Here is a 15,261-nt window from a genome sequence, read left to right as displayed (position 1 = left end):
CACTTGTTTCCGCTAGCTGACAAGGGAAAGGGTCCCAGAAGATTCATGCCGATTTGATCAAACGGCGCGCTAGGTGGTGCGATGGGTTGGAGTAACCCCCCTGGCTTCAAAGACGGCGATTTCCTGCGTTGACGCTCAGGGCAGCTTTGCACGTAACGCTTCACCGTGGTAGAAAGTCTGGGCGAGTAGTACGTCTGGCGTACTCGTGCAAGAGTGCGTAAAATCCCAAGTGTCCAGACGTGGGCTCATCATAGCAGGCTAGGAGAATGTCATCACGAAGGGCGGCAGGTACTACCAATAGATACTCTTTGTCGCTGGCACTCGAGTTTTTCTTGTAGAGGACACCCTTTCGCAGGCAGAAGGTCGAGAGACTGCGAGAAATGTGTCGTGGGATTGTAGCATTCTTGCCTTGTAGGTGATCGATAAGAGGGCGTATTTCGGCGTCCTCGCGCTGGCGTATGATCAAGTCAGATGCCGTGAGGGCCCCAAGGAATGCGCCGTCTTCGTCCATGTCCTTATCGCAAGTTTTGACGGGAGCGCGCGACAACGTGTCGGCATCTTCGTGTTTTCGGCCCGATTTGTAGACGATGGTAACATCGAACTCCTGCAGACGGAGACTCCATCGAGCAAGTCGCCCGGACGGATCTCGTAAGTTGGCTAACCAACAACGGGAATGGTGGTCTGTCACCACCTTGAAAGGGCGACCGTAGAGATAAGGCCGACATTTCATGATGGCCCACACAACCGCTAGACACTCTTTCCCGGAGGTGGTGTAGTTGATTTCGGCGCGTGAAAGGGTGCGACTGGCGTAAGCGATGACTCGCTCCACGCCTTCCTGGTGTTGAACGAGTACTGCGCCAAGACCGATGTTGCTTGCATCGGTATGCACCTCGGTGTCATCGTCCTCGTCAAAGTGAGCGAGGACAGGTGATTCCTGCAGGCGTTGCCCTAACTCGGTGAAAGCTGCGTCCTGCTCATCCGCCCAAACAAAGGGTGTGTCTTCTCGCGTGAGGCGTATGAGTGGTTCAGCGATGCGCGACAAATTGGCGATGAAGCGACGATAGTACACACACAGACCGAGAAAGCGGCGTACAGCTTTCTTGTCACGAGGAGTCGGAAAAGCAGCAACAGCAGATGTTTTGTCTCGGTCAGGCTGGACGCCGTCGGCGTTCACGACATGCCCGAGGAACTTCAGCTCTTCGTAACCGAAGTGACACTTTTCTGGCTTTAGTGTGAGATTAGCGGAGCGGAGCGCCTCAAGTATCGCCTCTAAACGCTTGAGATTTTCTTGGAAGGTCGCCGCAAACACGATGACGTCATCTAGGTATACTAAACAGGAGTGCCACTTCAGACCCGTCAGAACAGTGTCCATCATTCGCTGGAATGTGGCCAGTGCAGAACACAGGCCAAATGGAAGTACTTTAAATTCGTACAGTCCATCCAGGGTAACAAAGGCAGTTTTTTCGCGATCTCGTTCGTCAACTTCGATTTGCCAATATCCGCTCTTCAGATCTATGGATGAAAAATACCTGGTTCGCCGGAGCCGATCTAACGAATCATCGATCCGCGGAAGCGGATAAACCTCTTCTTTTTTGTGACGTTGTTCAACTTCTTATAGCCAACGCAGAACCTAAGCGTTCCGTCTTTCTTTTGGACGAGGACCACCGGCGATGACCAAGGGCTTTGGGATGGTTGTATGACGTCATCGTCAAGCATTTCTTTCACTTGTGCATTAATCACGCTGCGCTCTTTCGCCAATAAGCGATAAGGCAGCTGTCGTATGGGACGAGCATCGTCATACGTGACTATTCGGTGTCTCGTGATGGACGTCTGGCGTACCTTAGAAGAAGATGCGAAGCACTCCTTGAACCGAAGGAGCAACTCGCGCAGCGCTTTCTGCTTTTCCTGCGAAAGGTCTAAATTGATGTCGATATTGCTGAGTGTCTGAGCTGGGTTCTCCTTCGTCACAGACGCAAAGCATTCAGCAACGTCTGCTATGGGTTCAGCGAAGGCGATAGTAGTACGACGAAATAGGTGCCGATGTTCCTGGCTGAAAATCGTCACGAGGAGCGCCGAAAGCCCACCTCGAAGCATAATGAGACTGCGGGCTGCACATACACCATGAGTCAGCATAAGGGAGGAATTGCCCTCTGAAACAGCTTAGCCGTCACGCAGATATCGCATACCACCATTACCAGGACACTTGCGCGTGGTGGTACAGTTACACTGTCGGCGTAAACTCGAAGCTCGTTACGTCGGCAGTTGTCGCGGTTGTTCGCTGCTCTTTCTGTCGAAAAAGTCACTGTGCGCTCCCGGAGGTCTATAATGGCACCATACTCTCGCAGAAAGTCGACGCCCAAGATAAGGTCCCGAGAACAATCGCGGAGTATAAGGCAGCTGGCTGGAAACGAATTTGTACTCTGACCCACGAATTTGTACTCTGACCCATGAAATTGGACCCACGAATTTGTACTCTGACCGTGCACATGCCCAATGGTGTTACGACATGCCCACCAGCAGTACGTTCCGTCGCTAGTTTTCCGCACAAGATTGAGTAGTCGGCCCCCGTGTCCAATAAAGCACTAACGTGGCGGCCGTCGAGCACAACAGGTATGTCAAGCGAGAGTCTGTCGCTTAGTTCGCCTGCTGTCGTCGTTGAATCGTGCTGAATAGACCGTGCTGGCGTCGATGGGAGGTCTTCGGAAGGGCGATTATCAGTGGCCTCGGCCCCGAAGGCCGCTGTTCTTAGTTTTCCCGGCGAGGGCTTGGCGATGAACCGTGGCGGACCGTGCTGAGCGCTGGTCCGAAGGTGAAGCTGGGTTCAATTGCCTTTCATAGAAAGTTGAGCGCTGGCTTCAGTTAAGAATTCAGCCATGGTCTTCGGCGCGTTTCGAACAAGGCCAGCAAATAACTGTTCCTTAACTCCCTGCATTAGATGGCGCAGCTTCTTTTCCTCGGACATGGTTGGGTCCACCCGACGGAAGAGGCGCGTCATATTCTCGACGTACGACGTCACGCTCTCGTTTGGCAGACAAATGCGGGATTGGAGCGCCCGTTTGGCTCGTTCGCAGCCATCAGCATTGGTGTAGGGCTCCAGCAAGGCACGATGGAACTCAAGCCACGATTTGATGAGCCCTTCTCGTTTCTCGTACCAAGTGCGGGCACCGTCATCCAAGCTGAAGTAGACGTTCCTTAACTTCGCCGCGTCGCTCCATTCATTAATCTCGGCAACGCACTCAAACTGGACTAACCAGTCTTCTACATCCTCGAAGATATCTCCGTGGAACACTTTCGGCACTCGGAGATTCTGCAGCAGATACTGCGTTGCCGTTGTGGCCGTACCTTGCCTAATGGTCGGTAGGGACGTCGACATTCCTTCCATACCGGCGTGTGGGGGCGTCGATGTTCTTTCGGAGAGATGATCAAGCTCCGGAGGCAATCCTCGGATTCTCCTGCTTGCCCGGTGAACAGGGGTGTCCAATAGAATAGGGCTGGTACTCCTGCTACCAGGAGGGGTTTGTGGCATCAGATAAACCGTACCCCGCACCTCCACCAGTTTTGTCGCGAAAAGACAATGGACAATGTACCCGGCATTGGCGAGGGAGGCAGTTATACAAGATGGCGTGCAATAATTCAAGCCGGCGTCCTCAGCTTCTACCTCTTCTACTTCAGCGCCCGTCTCTTGCTGAGTGCGTGTTCCAGTCCCAACTTCTTTTTTTCAGCGCTGGCTCGTGACACCTAGCGACAATATGCGCACTAAAGGGTGACACATGCGTCGATGCCATTGGTTTGATGAAAAGGTCCGGTGCGATGATTCCGCTGACATTTCCGGCGTGCGCAGACGAAGAAGGGAATTAACATACACTGTTAGTTAGAATAAGATCTTCCAGTACCTGTCCTCGAGGGTCAGTCTTTCTGCTTCCCCAAAGTGCATTATGTGCATTAAAATCGCCTGCTATAACAAAGAGTTTGGGCAACTGTTCTACAATGCTCTCTAGATCTTTTACAATGAAATGTGTATGTGGTGGAATATATATCGAGCATATGGTGAGAGTTGTGTGCGACAGAATGGTAACAGCAGCGGCTTCTAAAAACTATTAATTGTTACTTCTCTGGCAGCGATACCACTTTGAACAAAGATTGCAACACCTGATAGCAGGTTAGGTTAGCCTTTTAAGATTTTTGTGTTTTTTGGACCTACATTGGTTTCCTGTAGGCATAAAGCCACAGGAGAGAAGTTGGTTAGAATGTCGTTAATGTCACCTAGGTTGCGTATCAGGCCTCTGCTGTTTCCATGTGTGATGTATGCCATGCTGATAAACAAATATGTAGTGAGAAAATAAACGATTACTTTAGTTTACTAGCCGTAAACTATAAGGCGATGGATAATAATGAAAAGGGTCCCTCCTCCATGGGAAGGCACCCGTCGTCCTTCCCCATGGAGGAGAACAAGGGGGCCGAATGCTAGTTTCGGGCCCCCATAAAGCTACCTTGGAAATGGAGCAGTCTCTGTATGCCGGAGCTGGAGTGGGTTCCTTGAAGCTCACTGCAGGCATTGCAAGTGCGCTGGTGGCGGGGCGGATGACAGTGACCACTCCACCTGTGCTCCTGCATACAGAGACTGCTCCATCGTGGGAAAAGCCCGAAGAAGATTAACTCGCGAAACTATCGAAGCAGAAATGATTGATAGGCTAGGGGATAACTGTGTTTCAAAACCATCAATTTCCCTGTCTGGCAAAGAGTTAGCTTACCTGCATAAAGGGGAAAGGGATTTTTCTGCAAACAGCGCATGTTTGATGATGTATGCGAAAAACTTGTATATATATGTGGGTCCTTCGCTCGAAATAAAGATTGTTGCTAGTTAGCGCCTGTGTGTGTCACGTCTTCCTTTCCTCCTTGTCTTTTTACCTCAGGACTCCTTCAAGCACGTGCCTACTCGCCCAAGGTAGTAGACACCTCGGTTCACTGGGTCGGCGTGCGAGAATAGATAGATAGATAGATAGATAGATAGATAGATAGATAGATAGATAGATAGATAGATAGATAGATAGATAGATAGATAGATAGATAGATAGATAGATAGATAGATAGATAGATAGATAGATAGATAAAGAATGATAATGACACCAAAAACGTCACTTCTTCCAAGCCAACCAGAACGTGTGATTACGAGAGAACGAAGCGGATAAGGTCGGATACGGTCATGGTTTAAGAAAGACAGCTCCTCCGACGAGCGCGGGCTGTGCTTCTAACAAGTTTTGCATTACGTCAAGTCCTGCGGTGAGGCACCACATACGTTGGTGGCCTGTGGCTGCGCCGCTTTTGCTGAGTGCCCAGCGAAACGATTTCAAACGAACGAAGCCGCAGGCTGGTGATTTACCAGCATCTGCTTTCAATTGGGGCCGTGAGAAATAGTCACCTAGCCTGCTTGAGCTAACCAGGGCGCTATAACGTAAAGCTATTCCAAACTTTTCTATTCCAATTCTGCAATCAGCGCTCCGCAAAGAATCAAAAACTTTTCGGGACCACTCCCGCTTCGCGTGTCTGTCAAGCGACGACACGAAAACCGCGATAGTTCCCCATGTGATATGACCTGTGCACACTAATTATGCATTATTGATCCGAACAAAAGAAAAAATAGTTATTTCTCATCCGTCGCCTTTTCGCCAACAGCCCTCTGCTATTGGCCAAATGTTTCCCTGCTACGCCCACTTCACCCGCCTGTCACGCGACGCCACAAAACCGCGAAAACTCATTGCGTCTAAGTGACGTGTGCCCAAGAAAACTGTATTTTTTTAAAAATAGTGACAGGCTTCCCCGTTCCGAAAGGAGTAAGAGATGGCTGCCGCTGATCGCTCAGGCACTGGCTACTCACGCCTGCCGGAGAGTGTGGGTTTATTTCCGTGTAATAAAACATTTTGCGTGACCATGTAACGTTTTCAAGCACTTTCGACGGGTTTAAGACCTCAATCCGCCAAGTATTGTTTGCCGATTATCTACTTTAGGGGCAATCGTAACCTTCCGTTGCACGCCACTGCTATTTCGGACCAGCCACCGTAAGCTAAAAAGTGAAAGCGGACCAATCGTAGGAGCCGGCATCACCCTCTTCATCCGGTTATCGATTTTCAGTGCGCTAACTCAGCCCACCGATTCCCTCTCCACTTGAGCGTACTCCTTGCCTCCTGGCAGCCAACTACAAACGAAAAACCGCTCAATGTGGGCAATGTTATTCATTTTGAAAGAAAAGAAACGTGAGTTCTTATGAACTAGGAGAGCGCCTGATTGGGCTGTTCAGGCAACGCTGTGGGTCGCCTCCCGATGCTTGCTTCGGCGATTATGCAAATTTGACGTAAGGAGACTGGAATAAAAAATGTTGGAGTAGTTTGACGTTATAGGGCCTCAGGTATGCTACATATGTATATCGTTCCAGCATTTTTGTATGCATCTCCTTAATCTTTTCTGCCTTCCTTAAAACTTCTCTATTTCCCTCGTAAGACAACCTATGCCTTTAACAGATACAGTCGTATCAATCGCCTTCCTTCGTTTTCGAAGCACCTAACCACCACGACATGTGCCGGGCCTAAGTGGCGCCGAACATTTATTCGATATGTATTCCCCTAGGGGTGGCGCGCCATCCTTTCTGCACCATGCATCCTAGCTAATCTTGTGAAGATTACCCATGTTTTAAATGGCGCAGCCACGGCCCCTCTCATTGTTGTTAGCAAGTATATTTGCTGATGTTTCGTGGCTTTGTGCCGTGCTTCTTGTGAAGATAATCATGCAGGACAAGTGTGCTCTGCAGTACATGGATGTTATGTGGAATAAAGTAACTACGCAATAAGCGTGTGTATGTGTGCTTCCAACGTTGGTATAAGCTGAATTGGGCTTTCGCCGTGAGTACGTAGCATTTATTTCTCTGTACTCTTGCATCGGAGAAAATTAACGTGGTCATCCTGGCCCACTGAAAACTTCATTCATGTGCGAAGAGGAACGTGGTTTATCCTGGCTATATTGCGTGTTGGCGATGCTAAAGCGACACGGAGCCAAAGGACACGTGAGTGCTACCTGTAATTTTATGGAAACTCGTTAGGTATTTGCCAACGTAACGTCTGCGATTGTTGTGCGTGCACCGTATGTCACTTAAAGGCATAAGCATTTCTATGTCTACCCAACTTGTAAACCCATCCGTCGTCCGTCCGTCCGTCCGTCCGTCTGTCACGTCAGACAAATCAGGAAGCAGAAATTAGCATATAAACGAAAGGAATAAATTCGCAAGCAACAAAAGGCGCATTTTCGACGGAAAGGCGAAGCATCGATTGTTATATCAAATTAGTGGACAGCTATACGAAGTAAAGATAGTTGATTTATCGGCCAGATAGGCTTGTAAACATAGGCATACCTACTAACTTAACAAGCATGGTGTCACGCGTGCACAAGAAAACATGATCATATCTAACTCGATCCTCGCGGAAACTAGCTGTCAAAACGCTGGAGCCAGGAAGCGCGGCAGCAGTAGCGAGCGAACTGACCTTCGTGCCACATCTTTCCGCCACCACACCCCAAACTTAACAGGCCGCACGCGCTAACACTACGTTTACTACACACGCACAAGTACCCAAACCCTGCCAAATTACACGTTTTCTATCCTAGCGCGTACCCCAGCGACACGTGCCCCTCATGCAGAGACATGGTGACACTCCCACACATGGTCAGGGAGTGTAGAAGCGCTCTTCCCGACTCTACCTCGGACAAGTAAGAGAAGTCCCTCAGAATTTCACTACTCGCCAACCATCAATGGCCCATTGCTGGTCGCAGGACCGCGAGGCCGCCGCCAGGCACTCCCTGTCGGTCCCTACGTGGGAGACGCCCGCTACGTGCTAAGAGCGTCCTGCAGGACCAGAATAAAGTTTTCCAGTCCAGTCCAGTCTCGCATCAACGTGAACTAAGCCAGGGAAAACGCATCGCACGACGGACTGTGCCCCCATCGCAGATGGCTTTCAAGATACAAAGGAAGAGGCGCACGCTGAGTAGTTGTGCGGCCCTGCTGCCTACCCTCCTCCAGCAGCCTCGTTTCCTTTCCGCTTTCCTCAATTTCGTGCTCGAAATCGAGCCGCGGTCGCTGGCTCACCTTCGCGAGCTTTCCCTCGTACAACAGCAACAGTGCGTGGCGGCAACTTTATCGCCTTTGGACTTTATATGGAACCTCACGGCGACGCCGAAGCCGGCCGCATAAATGCGCTTGGAGTGTCCATATAACTGCTATCGCAATAAAACGTCGGCGGGGGTGAGTTTCCAGCCTACGACTCCGTGCTCAGAAGCCGAGCGTCTCACCCACATGGCTAAACATCCACACTTGTAGAAGGTGAATATATCTGAACCATATGGGTGTGCTGTACCAGCGGTACAAAACAAATCTACAAGGAGCACAGTTTCTATGAAGGCTTTGTTGGAACATTTGGGTTAGGCGAATAAAAAAAGAGGCCACATGTAGAGACATAAGGAAAATTAAGACTTAGCGAAAATTTAATGCCAAACACGTGAGATCCCATGTGCGTTTCGGTAGTCACAGGATGCATCTTTCGTTGGGGCTTTCTGTCACCGACAGAAATGCCAGCAATTTCTGCGGGTTCATGCACTTCACTTCGCGCAACACACATAGATAAGCAGTCAATGAGTTGATACCGATGATAAGGAGTGATGAATGGTTACATAGGTCTCATTAGGGTCGATAATGGTTCAACGCCGATAGATACGGTGATAAAGAGCGATAGGGGTTTATAACGGTACGGTTAGTAAGTACCCATAAGGTTTGATAAGAGTCGGATGTAATCAGATAAGGTAAGTACGAACCAGTAAGGGTTGGATCATCATCATCACCATCATCATCAGCCTGGTTATGCCCACTGCAGGGCAAAGGCCTCTCCCATATTTCTCCAACTACCTCGGTCATGTGCTAATTGTCGCCATGTTGTCCCTGCGAACTTCTTAATTTCATCCGCCTACCTAACTTTCTGCCGCCCTCTGCTACGCTTCCCTTCCCTTGGAATCCATTCCGTAACTCTTAATGACCATCGGTTATCTTCCCTCCTCACTACGTGTCCTGCCCATGCCCATTTCTTTTTCTTGATTTCAACTAAGATATCATTAACTCGCGTTTGTTCCCTCACCCAATCTGTTCTTTTCTTATCCCTTAGCGTTACACCTATCATTTTTCTTTCCATACCTCGTTGCGCCACCTTCAATTTAAGTAGAACCCTTTTCGTAAGCCTCCAGGTTTCTGCCCCGTACGTGAGTACTGGTAATACACAGCTGTTATAAACTTTTCTCTTGAGGGATAATGGCAACCTGCTGTTCATAATCTGAAAATGCCTGCCAAAGGCACCCCAGCCCATTCTTATTCTTCTGATTATTTCAGTCTCATGATCCGGATCCGCAGTAACTACCTGTCCTAAGTAGATGTATTTCCTTACAACTTCCAGTGCCTCATTATCTATTGTAAACTGTTGTTCCCTTCCGAGACTGCTAAACATTAGTTTAGTTTTCTGCAGATTAATTTTTAGACCCACCCTTCGGCTTTGCCTCTCCAGGCCAGTGAGCATGCATTGCAGTTGGTCCCCTGAGTTATTAAGCAAGGCAATGTCATCAGCGAATCGCAAGTTACTAAGGTATTCTACATTAACACTTATCCCCAATTCTTCCCAATCCAGGTCTCTGAATACCTCCTGTAAACACGCTGTGAATAGCATCGGAGAGATCGTATCTCCCTGCCTGACGCCTTTCTTTATTGGGATTTTGTTGCTTTCTTTATGGAGGACTACGGTGGCTGTGGAGCCGCTATAGATATCATTCAGTATATTTACATAGGGCTCGTCTACACCCTGATTCCGCAATGCCTCCATGACTGCTGCGCTTTCGACTGAATCAAACGCTTTCTCGTAATCAATGAAAGCTATATATAAAGGTTGGTTATATTCCGCACATTTTTCTATCACCTGATTGATAGTGTGAATATGATCTATTGTTGAGTAGCCTTTACGGAATCCTGCCTGGTCCTTTGGTTGACGGAAGTCTAAGGTGTTTCTGATTCTATTTGCAATTACCTTAGTAAATACTTTGTAGGCAACGGACAGTAAGCTGATCGGTCTAAAATTTTTCAAGTCCTTGGCATCCCCTTTCTTATGGATTAGGATTATGTTAGCGTGCTTCCAAGATTCCGGTACGCTCGAGGTCATGAGGCATTGTGTATACAGGGTGGCCAGTTTTTCTAGAACCATCTGCCCACCATCCTTCAAGAAATCTGCTGTTACCTGATCCTCTCCAGCTGCCTTCCCCCTCTGCATAGCTCCCAAGGCTTTCCTTACTTCTTCCGGAGTTACTTGTGGGATTTCGAATTCCTCTAGACTGTTCTCTCTTCCATTAACATCGTGGGTGCCACTCGTACTGTATAAATCTCTATAGAACTCCTCAGCCGCTTGAACTATCTCATCCATATTAGTAATGATATTGCCGGCTTTGTCTCTTAACGCATACGTCTGATTCTTGCCAATTCCTAGTTTCTTCTTCACTGCTTTTAGGCTTCCTCCGTTCCTGAGAGCATGTTCAATTCTATCCATATTATACTTCCTTATGTCAGCTGTCTTACGCTTGTTGATTGACTTCGAAAGTTCTGCCAGTTCTATTCTAGCTGTAGGGTTAGAGGCTTTCATACATTGGCGTTTCTTGATCAGATCTTTCGTCTCCTGCGATACTTACTGGTATCCTGTCTAATGGAGTTACCACCGACTTCTATTGCACACTCCTTAATGATGCCCACAAGATTGTCGTTCATTGCTTCAACATTAAGGTCCTCTTCCTGAGTTAAAGCCGATACCTGTTCTGTAGCTTGATCTGGAATTCCTCTATTTTCCCTCTTACCGCTAACTCATTGATCGACATCTTATGCACCAGTTGCTTCCGTTCCCTCCTCAGGTCTAGGCTAATTCGAGTTCGTACCAACCTATGGTCACTGCAGCGCACCTTGCTGAGCACGTCCACATCTTGTATGATGCCAGCGTTAGCGCAGAGTATGAGGTCTATTTCGTTTCTACTCTCGCCGTTCGGGCTCCTCCACGTCCACTTTCGGCTATCTCGCTTGCGGAAGAAGGTATTCATTATCCGCATATTATCCTGTTCAGCAAACTCTACTAATAACTCTCCCCTGCTATTCCTAGTGCCTATGCCATATTCCCCCACTGCCTTGTCGCCAGCCTGCTTCTTGCCTACCTTGGCATAGAAGTCGCCCATCAGTATAGTGTATTTTGTTTTCGCTCTACCCATCGCCGATTCCACGTCTTCATAAAAGCTTTCGACTTCCTGGTCATCATGACTGGATGTAGGGGCGTAGACCTGTACAACCTTCATTTTGTACCTCTTATTAAGCTTCACAACAAGACCTGCCACCCTCTCGTTAATGCTATAGAATTCCTGTATGTTACCAGCTATGTTCTTATTAATCAGGAATCCGACTCCTAGTTCTCGTCTCTCCGCTAAGCCCCGGTAGCACAGGACGTGCCTGCTTTTTAGCACTGTATATGCTTCTTTCGGCCTCCTAACTTCACTGAGCCCTATTATATCCCATTTACTGCCCTCTAATTCCTCCAATAGCACTGCTAGATTCTCCTCACTAGATAACGTTCTAGCGTTAAACGTTGCCAGGTTCATATTCCAATGGCGGCCTTACCGGAGCCAGGGATTCTTAGCACCCTCTGCAGCGTCGCAGGTCTGACCGCCGTCGTGGTCAGTCGCCTCGCAGCTGCTGGGGACTGAGGGCCGGGGTTTGATTGTTGTGTTCATATAGGAGGTTGTGGCCAAGTACTGCACCAGGGTGGCCAATCCTGCTCTGGTGAGGGAGTGCGTTACCGGTTCAGGTCACCGGGATCAGGCCACACTCCAGGCCTGTTTATGCAATTTTACCAACACGCAGATTTTTTTTTAATCCGGTGGAAAATTGCGCGGCACCGGGATTCCAACCACGGACCTCTTGCACGCGAGGCGGGTGTTCTACCTCTACGCCAACGCTAGACTTAGGGTTGGATAATGAGGAGTAACGCTGCAATTCAAGACGTCACAAGTCACGATGTCCATGGCTGCAGAACCTCCCGGCTCTGCGCAGTGCGCTTTAATTTATTGACACAGAAAGTCCTCGTACATGCGCCGTGTCTTCCGACTCAAAACCGGCTTTACAAAGGATTCAGTCAATTCTCAGACGTCGAGCTCACGAACAGCTAAGATACGAAATCATTAAACTTCATGACGACGTCAAACAGAAAGGGCATGAAATTATTTCCCAGTGTGTTACCTGGCCATTGCGGGATCAGTGGAAATGATCAAGCAGACAAAGCTGCCCGAGAGACACCAAGAACAACACATCGTTTTCATTCTTCTTTCCAGGACAGATGCTGCAAGGCAGCTTCGTCACCTGGCACGGAAGCTCTCTTTAATAGAGTGGAACACCCATGGTTACTGAAACGCTCGAAGAGGAAGTGCAGTTGTGGAAGGTGTTTGGAAGGCGAGGCATTGGCGATCAGGATGTCGTCAACATTGGCGCACACGAGCGGCAACCCTCGAACGATGACATCAATGAGGTGTTGACATCTCTTCGCAGAATTTCCCAGGCCGGACGACATGCAAGTGAGTATGAAGAGCCCGCAAGTAGTGACAATGGCTGTTCTAGGAACGTCGTCTGGAGAAATGGAAATTCGGTACTATGCCTCCTCGAGGTTGAGCTCATTGTGCATCCACACAAGTGCATCGTGAAGTCTTTGGTGTCGGCTAGGGGGTTGCGGTCTTGAACAGTGGCCAAATTTAAAGCGCCGTTCTCCCCACAAGGCCCCCAGTCCCCACTTTTTTGGAACCTGGTACTAAGGTAACGGCCATCTCTTTTATGAGGGGCGAGCAATACCGATCTCATCCATGTGCTCGAACTCCTGACGTGCAATGCGGAGTTTTCAGGAACGAGACAGCATGGCGTCACATGGGTCGGCTGGTAGTTCGTGGTGATACGATGGACGACGTCGTGATTCCCTATGCAAAAAAAAGGTGAGGCGTGCTGACAGGACACAAGAGAAGTGGACAGCACGAACGCCGACTCGTGACTAAGTCGTGGTTCACAGACTTAGTCCAGTCTAGTGCAGCGGTGGTAGAATGAGGAGGAGGAGACAAAGGGGAGGAAAGACAGGGAGGTTAGCCAATGTAAGTACCGGCTGGCTACCCTGTGCTGGGGAAAGGGGTAAAGGGAATAAAAGGAGAAAGGAGAAAAAGAGGAAAAAGAAGTGGAAACCGGAAAAATCACACAGTAACGCGATACTACGCGCTACAACATTCAAAGGCGGTAGTACAATTCGCATGTCCTTAAAAACTTCAGCAAAGCCCTTAAGGCCTTTAGTGCCGAAGCCCGTCTGGACCAGTGTCCTAGAGCTTTTTCCTCTCTAAAGGGGCGATTGTCCAGTTTTTCAAGCGCTGTCACGAGCACTTTTCTTGGCACTTTGTAACGGGGACAGTCACAAAGGAGGTGCTCAATCATCTCGTCGCAGCCGCAGGTGTCACAAGTAGGGCTGTCGGCTATTCCAATGCGGAATGAATAGGAGTTCGTGAATGCCACGCCGAGCCACAGGCGGCACAGATGTGTTGCTTCCGCTCGTGGTAACCATGGTAGTAGGCGGAGTTGCAGATGGATCCAATCTGTGGAGACATGCGTTCGTGAGTTCGCTGGTGTTCCACAGATTCTGCGTAAGCTCGCGGGCGAGGGAGCGAAGACTGTTCTTGACAGCGGTATGGGCACCATCATGGGCCGACCGGGCAGCGTCATCCGCACTGTCATTTCCCGAAATTCCGCAGTGACCCGGTATTCACTGGTTGATGATGTTGTGTCCCTTGTTGATTGCGTGATGGTGGAGTAGTCGGATGTCTGCGACTAGTTGCACATTTGGTCAGTGGTTGAAAGTGGACATCAGACACTGGAGGGCTGCCTTTGAGTCACATTAGATGGGCCACGAATCCGATGATTTGTGTACAATAAACTCCAGAGCAGCACGGATAGCTGCGAGTTCTGCAGCCGTCGATGATGTAATGTGAGGTGCCTTGAACTTGAGGGTGACAGACTCTGCGGGAATCGCCACTGCTCCAGCTGAACTTTTAGAGGAGACAGAACCGTCCGTGCACACGTGGACGCGTCCTCTGTGCTTGTCATGTAGCACTGAAATCCCGGCTTGTTTGAGGGCGAAAGTTGGCATCTCCGTTTTCCTTTTGATACCGGGATAAACAAGAAGAGCCTGGAGTGGATGGAGGCACCACAGCGGTAGAGATGGTCGTGCTGCAGGCATGAAGTTTGACGGTAAAGTTCTATGGTTGGCGGCAATAATCTTGCTAAACGCTGAACGAGGTCGAGCGGCAGGAAGGGAGGCGAGACGATGCGGTGGAAGTCGGGCGAAGTGCCTGATGTGCATCCTTAAAGTGTCGACTTGAAGATAGGTATTGATGCGGTGGTCATGCGCGATGGCTATTGTTGCTGCCGTAGATGCACATCTGGGAAGACCAAGGCAAATTCGCAGCGCTTGAGCTTGTACAGACTGGAGGGTGTATCGTATCTGGCGCAGCGCTGGCTTCGCATCTACGGCACGTGTGACGTGACCGATATCGGTATCGCCCATGACGCATGGTGGTGAGGGAACACACCCTCTCCCACTTAGTTTATATATGCACGGCTGTTGAATAAACGGGGACGCTTTCCGCTCCCCTTGCTTGGAGCCTCTGGTCATGTCTACATGGCGTCAGAAGTGGGATGAACGCCGACGTCCAGTCTTGGTGAACCGACGATTATACTAGAAGACGAGCCCCATTGACTTCCTGAAGCCAACAGGCCCGCTGAGTTCGGCTGGTGAAATTGCCAAGCACTGGCAGGCATTCAAGCAAAGGTTGGAATTTTTCTCGCCGCACCAGAACAGCCAACCGGCAAGCCTCGAACGGAATCATGCAAGACAGCATTTCTGCTGAGCGTTGCAGGCGAGGAAGCCATCGAGATCTTCAACACGTTCAGCTTTGGCGAAGACGAGAGCAGGAATGACTACGCCACTGTCATTGCGAAGTTCGGTGCATATTGTGCGGCTCAGCAGAACAAAGTCCATGAGCGCTACGTTTTCCGTACGCGAGTCCAGGCCCCTGGTGAAGTTTTCGAACCTTTCCCTGCGAGACTTAAAGAACCAGGCACGAGCATGCAACTTTGGC

Source organism: Dermacentor andersoni, chromosome 5 (genome assembly GCF_023375885.2).
Source record: "Dermacentor andersoni chromosome 5, qqDerAnde1_hic_scaffold, whole genome shotgun sequence".
NCBI classification, from domain to species: Eukaryota; Metazoa; Arthropoda; class Arachnida; order Ixodida; family Ixodidae; genus Dermacentor; species Dermacentor andersoni.
The sequence above is the reverse complement of the archived record's forward strand: the minus strand, read 5'-3'. Positions refer to the sequence as shown.